This window comes from Marmota marmota, unplaced genomic scaffold, assembly GCF_001458135.2.
Source record: "Marmota marmota marmota unplaced genomic scaffold, marMar, whole genome shotgun sequence".
NCBI classification, from domain to species: Eukaryota; Metazoa; Chordata; class Mammalia; order Rodentia; family Sciuridae; genus Marmota; species Marmota marmota.
In genome coordinates, this window is record NW_026000248.1 from 169523 (window position 1) to 177996 (window position 8474).

Here is an 8474-nt window from a genome sequence, read left to right on the forward strand (position 1 = left end):
GACTAATCCACAAAGCTACAGCTATCTTATATTTGATAAAGGAGCTAAAAGCATGCAATGGAGGAAGGATAGCATCTTCAACAAATGGTGTTGGGAAAACTGGAAATCCAATATTAATTATTATCAAAACAATTAGCCTTTTTATTCAACCCATAGCACTAGCCAAACGACTAACAGCTAATATTACAGATGGCCACTTTATTATACACTTAATCGGAGGAGCCACCCTAGTATTAACATCAATTAGCCCTCCCACAGCTATCCTAACTTTTATTATTCTAGTATATTAACAATACTTGAATTTGCTGTAGCAGTAATTCAAGCCTATGTCTTTACCCTCCTAGTAAGTTTATATTTATGTGATAATACTTAATGACCCACCAAACCCATGCCTATCATATAGTTAATCCTAGCCCCTGACCTTTAACAGGAGCCCTTTCTCACCTACTCTTAACATCTGGCCTAGTAAGATGGTTCCACTTTAATTCCTCTTTTCTCCTCATGTTAGGCATAATAGCCATCATCCTTACAATATACTAATGATGATGAGATATTGTACATGAAGGTACATTCCAAGGGCACTATACAACAATTGTTCAAAAAGGTTTATGATATGGGATAGTCCTATTCATCATTTCAGAAGTATTCTTCTTTGCTGGATTTTTCTGAGCATTTTATCACTCCAGCGTAGCTCCCACTCCAGAATTAGGCAGCTGATGACCTCCAATGGGAATTAACCCACTTAATCCCCTAGAAGTTCCACTACTCAACACCTCCGTGTTTTTAGCTTCAGGGGTCTCAATTACCTGGGCCCATCACAGTCTAACTGAAGGGGACCGAAAACACATAGTTCAAGCATTATCCATCATATTGCACTAGGATTATATTTAACCTTACTTCAAGCCTCAGAATACTTAGAAACATCTTTCACAATCTCAAGCGGTGTATATCGCACAACATTTTTCATGGCTACAGGCTTTCATGGTCTCCACCTTATTATTGGGTCAACCTTGCTCTTAGTATGCCTTATCCATCAATTAAATTTCCACGTTCCATCTAATCACCATTTTGGATTTGAAGCAGCCTCATGATACTGACATTTTGTAGATATTGTATGACTATTCCATTATGTATTTATTTATTGATGAGGCTCATACTCCCTTAGTATTAATCAGTACAGTTGACTTCCAATCAATAAGCCTTGGTAAAACGCAGGAGAGAGTAATAAACCTTATAATCTCCCTACTTATCAATTCTTCTATTGCACTATTACTAATCTCAGTGGCATTTTGATTACCCCAGCTAAATGTATACACTGAAAAAGCAAGTCCCTATGAATGTGTTTTGATCCCATAGGATCTACCCACCTACCATTCTCGATAAAATTTGTCCTTGTTGCAATTACATTCCTTTTATTTGACTTAGAAATTTCTCTACTTCTCCCCCTTCCCTGAGCCTCTCAAACAATCTCAATCTTATACTAACTATAACTTTTTTCTAGTTCTAATTCTCATACTTTGGTTAGCCTATGAATGAGTTAAAAAAGGCTTAGAATGAATTGAATATGATAATTAGTTTAAGATAAAACAAGTGATTTTGACTCACTAGACTATGGGTTACCATAATTATCAAAATGCCTATTATCATACTTAACATCCTCCTAGCTTATACGACATCTTTCCTTGTCTCCTTTGATATCATCATTCCTAGGCCTAGAATGCATAATGCAAATATTATCTATATTTGTCTTATGCTCCCTCCTAATTCTAAACTTTCACTTTTTCTTATCATTTATAATCCCTATTGTCTTACTAGTATTTGCAGCGTGTGAAGCATCCTTAGGGTTAGCTCTCCTTGTAATAGTGTCTAACACATATGGACTAGACTATGTTCAGAACCTAAATATCCCTCAATGTTAAAAATTATTATACCTACAATTCTACTCTCCCCCCTTATATGATTCTCAAAACCCTCAATAATTTGAATCAACCCCTCGATCCATAGTCTGATAATCAGCTTAATTGTGCTCCTTACATTAAATCAAACAGCAAACACAGATCTAATTTTATCACTAACTTTCTTCTCAGATCCCCTATCTTCCCCTTTACTGATTTAACACCATGACTCCTTCCCCTTATAATTATAGCAAGCCAAAACCACTTAGCCCGAGAGCCACTGATCCTAAAAAAAACTTTATATTCTTATACTAATTTCCTTTCAATCATTTTTTAAAGAGAGAGAGAGAGAGAGAGAGAGAGAGAGAGAGAGAGAGAGAGATTTTAAATATTTATTTTTTAGTTTTCGGCAGACACAACATCTTTATTTGTACGTGGTGCGAGGATCGAACCCAGCGCTGCACGCGCATGCCAGGCGAGCACGCTACCACTTGAGCCACATCCCCAGCCCAATCATTTTTAATTATAACTTTTTCAGCCACCAAACTAATCATATTGTATATTCTATCCAAAGCCACCCTAATCCCCACATTAATTATTCTTACTCAATGAGGAAAGCAAAGTGAGCGTCTAAATGCAGTACTGTACTTCCTATTTTATGCTCTGGTAGGCTACCTTCCCCTTCTAGTAGCATTAGTCTGTTCAAAAATCCACCGGGTCCATAAACTTTATTATCTGTATATAACAGTCATCTGTACTCTCTTCTTCCTGAACTAGTGATATCTTGTGACTAGCATGTATTATAGCCTTTATAGTAAAAATACCCTTATATGGTCTCCACTTTTGACTCCCCAAAGCCCATATTGAAGCCTCTGTTGCTGGCTCCATGATCCTGGCAGCTATTCTACTCAAACTTGGCAGATATGGAATAATCCAAATTTCAGCTCTACTTCACCCTATTGCAAGTAATATGGCATATCCCTTTATTATGTTATCGCTATGGGATATAATTATAACAAGCTCAATCTGCTTACAACAAAAAGACCTAAAATCCTCATCGCCTACTCATCAGTAAGTAATATAGCATTAGTTATTGTAGCAATTGTAATTCAAACACCCTGAAGCTTTATAGGAACCACAGCACTAATAATTGATCATGGATAAACATCCTCCATACTATTTTGTCTCGCAAACACTAATTATGAGCAAATTCATAGCCAGACTATAATGCTAGCCCAAGGCTTACAATCCATTCTTCCCCTTATGGCAACATGATGAGTTCTGGCTAGTCTAACTAATCTAGCTCTTCCCCCCACAATTAACTTGATTGGAGAACTATTCATTATCACATCATAATTCACCTGATCAAATATTATGATTACTTTAACTGGCCTTAATATATTAATCACTGCCCTTTACTCAATATATATATATATATATATATATATATATATATATATATCATAACACAATGGGGAAAATTTACATACCACATGTCTAACATTAATCCTTCTTTCACGTGAGAAAACACACTCATGTTACTTCACCTCTTCCCACTTATCATTCTATCAGCAAATCCTACTATCACCCTGGGACATTTATACTGTAAATATAGTTTAAATAAAACTTTAGCTTGTGAATCTAACAATAGAGAATCATAATCCCTTATTTACCAAGAAAGTGTGCAAGAACTGCTAATTCATGCTCTCCATGATTACACCCATGACTTTCTTAACTTTTATAGGATAGAAGCAATCCATTGGTCTTAGGAGCAAAAAATTGCTCCAAATAAAAGTAATTAGTATATTTTCTTCACTCATCCTTATGTCACTTCTTACACTAACTTTCCCCATTCTCCTTACCATAACCAACTCCTATAAACACAGCAACTACCCAAACTATGTAAAAACATCTATTATCTGTGCATATTCATTTTGTATAATTCCAACACTAATATTTATCAATTCAAAGTATGAACTTGTTACTTCAAACTGACAATGAATGACAATTCAAACTTTTACTCTCTCCATAAGCTTCAAATTATATTACTTCTCTATGCTATTCATGCCCATATCACTATTTGTTAAATGATCAATCATAGAATTCTCAATATGATATATACACTCAGACTTCTTTATCAACCGCTTCTTCAAATATCTACTAATATTCCTCATTACCATGATAATCTTAGTCACATCCAACACCCTATTCCAACTCTTCATTGGCTGAGAGGGAGTAGGCATTATATCATTCTTACATATTGGTTGATGATATGATCGTACAGATGCTAATACAGCAGCTCTCCAAGCTATTCTATACAACCGAATTGGTGACATTGGATTTGTTTCAGCCATAGCATGATTTCTACTCAACTCAAACTCATGAGAACTAAACAACTCTTCATAATAGATGTATCTCTACTTCCCCTCCTAGGCTTACTCTTAGCAGCAACAGGAAAATTCGCCCAATTTGGCCTACACCACTGATTGCCCTCTGCCATGGAAGGCCCTACTCCCTAATCAGCTCTAATCCACTCCAGCACTAGAGTAGTAGCAGGAGTATTTCTCCTTATTTGTTTTTATCCCCTAATAGAACATAGTAAGACTATCCAAACACTTACTCTCTGCCTGGGAGCCATTACCACCTTATTCACTGCCATCTGTGCCCTCACCCAAAATGATATTAAGAAAATTATCGCATTTTCTACCTCAACCAACTAGGATTAATAATAGTCACTATTGGAATTAACCAACCCCACTTAGCATTTCTCCACATCTGCACCCATGCATTCTTCAAAGCTATACTATTTATATGTTCTGGGTCAATCAATTCATAACCTAAATGATGAACAAGATATTCGAAAAATAGGAGGCCTATTCAAAGCCCTTCCATTCACCCCATCCTCACTCATTATTGGAAGCTTAGCACTAACAGGGACCCCTTATCTAACTGGATTTTATTTCAAAGACCTAATTATTGAGTCTGCAAACACATCATATACCACCAATGCCTGAGCCCTTACTATCACACTTCTTGCCACTTCCCTAACTGCTGTACACGAATTATCTTCTATGCTCTTAAAGGACAGCCTCGATTTTCAACACTAATCTCTATCAATGAAAACAACCCCCAGCTACTTAATTCAATTAAACACTTTCTAATCAGCAGTATCTTTGCAGGATTTATCCTTTCCTACAACATCCCGCCTATAAATGTTCCAGTACTAACCATGCCTATGTATCTAAAAATCTCAGCACTACTAATCACCATTCTAAGATTTATAATTGCTATGGAACTAAATTTATTAACCCTCTATCTTAAAACTAAAATGTACTGAAGCACATCAAAGTTTTCCAAATTATTAGGCTATTTCCCTACTATTATTCACCGCTCAGTTCCCTACCTTAACCTCGTTATGAGTCAAAAACTCTCATCAACCCTGCTAGACCTAGTCTGATTAGAAAAAGCCATCCTCAACCTCATTGCCAACCTTCACTCAACGGCCTCTGTTAAAACCTCAAACCAAAAGGGTCTCATCAAATTGTATTTCCTATCCTTCCTAATCTCAACACTACTAGCAACTATCACTGTACTCTATTTCCATGCGTAATTTCAATTACAATAAAAATACTAACAAATAATGATCAACCTGCCACAACCATCAATCAACTCCCATAACTATACATAGCTGCCACCCCCATTAAATCCTCAGGAATCAACCCTAACTCATCCCCCCTCAAACATCATTCAATCCTCAGAATTCTTAAATTCAATCACAATCTCTACCTCATCATACAATGCCATAAACATAACAATCAAAAACTCCATTAAAAATCCTAACAACAGTACAACCCAAATTACTACATTTGACACCCACGTCTCAGGATATTCTTCCGTTGCCATAGCTGTAGTATAACCAAATACCACTAACATATCTCCTAAATAAATTAAAAATACTATCAAACCTAAAAAAGACCCTCCAAAATATAATACCACCTCACACCCAATTCCTCCACTAACAATTAACCCTAATCTACCATAAATAGGAGACGGCTTTGAGGAAAATCCTACAAAACCTAAAAAAAAAAAGTATGCTTAATAAATATGTAACATATGTCATTATTTTTACATGGAATTTAACCATGAACAATGACATGAAAAATCATCATTGTTATTCAACTATAAAAACATTAATGATAAACATCCGCAAAACTCATCCCTTAATTAAAATCGTCAACCACCCCTTTATCGACTTACCTGCAACCTCTAATATTTCCACATGACGAAACTTTGGTTCCCTTTTAGGCCTCTGCCTAGCTATCCAAATCCTTACAGGGCTATTTCTAGCAATACACTACACATCAGACACCCTAACAGCCTTCTCATCTGTCACTCACATTTGTGGAGACATTAATTACGGTTGACTCATTCGTTATATACGTGGTAACAGCGCCTCAATATTCCTTATCTGTCTCTTTCTTCACATAGGCCGAGGGTTGTATTATGGGTCCTACACCACTCTGAAACATGAAACATGAGTTATTCTTCTCTTTGCTGTAATAGCCACAGCATTTATAGGCTATGTTCTTCCCTGAGGCCAAATATCATTCTGAGAGGCAACCATAATTACAAATCTTCTTTCTACTATCCCCTACATTGGAACCACCCTGGTCAAATGAATTTGAGGAGGGTTCTCACTTGACATAGCTACTTTAACATGATTCTTTGCATTTCACTTTGTACTACCATTTATTATCACAGCACCAGTAATAATTACCTTCTTTTCCTCCATGAGACAGGGTCAAACAATCCCTCTGGCCTTATCTCTGACTCAGATAAAATCCCTTTTCACCCATTCTGTACTATCAAAGACATCCTTGGGGTCCTTCTCCTTATCCTAGTCCTAATAGTCCTTGAATTATTCTCACCAGATTTCCTAGGAGACCCCGATTATTACACATCTGCTAGCCCTTTAAACAACCCCTCACATAAAACCAGAATGATACTTTCTATTTGCCTATGCCATCCTCCGATCTATTCCTAATAAACTAGGAGGCATATTGGCCTTAATTTTCTCTATCCTAATTCTTATACTCTTTCCTATACTCCACATATCTAAACAAAGTAGCATGATGTTCCTATCATTGAGTTAGTGTATATTCTGAATCCTGGTAGCTGACCTATTTACACTATCCCATTCACTATTATTGGTCAACTAGCATCAGTCTTATACTTCACCATCATCCTCCTTATCCTACCAACTGCAAGCTTAATTGAAAACAAACTCCTCAAATGAAGAGCCCTAATAGTATAAATATTACCTTGGTCTTGTAAAAAAAAATGAAGTTATAAATTTCTTAGAGCAAACACCTTCAACTCCCAAAGCTGAGATTTCTTACTTAAACTATTCCTAGTAATTAGATGTAGCTGCAAGAAAATTTCAGTCAACAAAATATGTGCAACTTCCAAGTCTGGTTCATGAAGAACTCCTTGGTGTGATCCTGTCATTCTTCTTCCCATCTGATGGCTGCATATTAGTGTCAAGAATGACCTTTGAAGCCAGGTGTTGTAGATGGAAAAGGCTCTATCAGCCTGGTTCCTATTGGAAGTCTATAAAATTTGTGTGTGTGTGTGTGTGAGAGAGAGAGAGAGAGAGAGAGAGAGATTTAAAAAACACAAAGGACCTAAAAATAATTACATTCCTAGCCAAGAAAAAGGTTCTTTTTTTTTTTTTTAAATTCACTTCCTAGGTTGGAGTTGTGGCTCAGTGATAGAGTGCTTGCCTAGCATGTGTGAGGCACTGGGTTCAATTCTTAGCACTGTATATAAATAAATGAATAAAATAAAGGTCCATCAACATCTAAAAAAGTTTTTAAAAAGTTCACTTCTGGAGAGGATAAGATGGCGGCGAGGGGAGTGCATTGCCCCCGTGTGCCGCATCACTGTGTGGGAGTATGACGAGTCAGGACTGCTAAAGGCTATCTTGTTAGGAATTTACAGCAATAGTGGGGTGCTCCAGAACCTGGAGGAAGGATTTCCATCGCACGAGGATCGGCTACGGGGACTCAAATGCGAGAGATTTGTTTCACAGAGGGTAACACTGCTTATTCAGCAAATCGCCCCGCGGCTAGAGTCTGCAGCGCGCGCTGGGAAACGAGGAGACAGCGGCGCAGGGATACAGCGCTGCAGTTTCTGCCAGCCGTGCAAGCGCTGTACTCAGTGCTGAATTCTGGGATCGAGACGGGGGAAGGAAGTGGTCCATCTCGGTTCTCCACACCGGTCAGACCACAGAGGAGGCCAGAGGCCACCATATTGGAGAGCTGACGTCACCATCCCTATTTTCGACTGACGGCAGCTCATTCAGCCATAGAACAGGTAATTTCAGGCTGCCATTCGCCTGCGGCTTGCAGACAGATTACTCAGTCTCAGTGCCTGAGTGCTTCTTGGAGCCTGCTCTTATCAGGGCATACACCAAGCATGGAGCGGCAGAGTTCTGGCTCCCGGAGCTGCCCTGGCCCAGGGCTAAGGAGCCCGCGGAAACTGCTTCTCGGTCCGGGTCCTGCTGAGGACCGGTCAGGA

General features: G+C 38.0%; 1 long non-coding RNA gene across 1 annotated transcript in view; it reads left to right on the plus strand.

Annotated features, from left to right (window-relative positions):
• Positions 1-8474, plus strand: part of LOC125614076 — a 28848-nt gene that overhangs the window by 9543 nt on the left and 10831 nt on the right. Inside the window, exon 2 of the long non-coding RNA XR_007344714.1 lies at positions 4126-4130. This is a non-coding gene — a long non-coding RNA (uncharacterized LOC125614076). The remainder of the gene's footprint in view (positions 1-4125; positions 4131-8474) is intronic.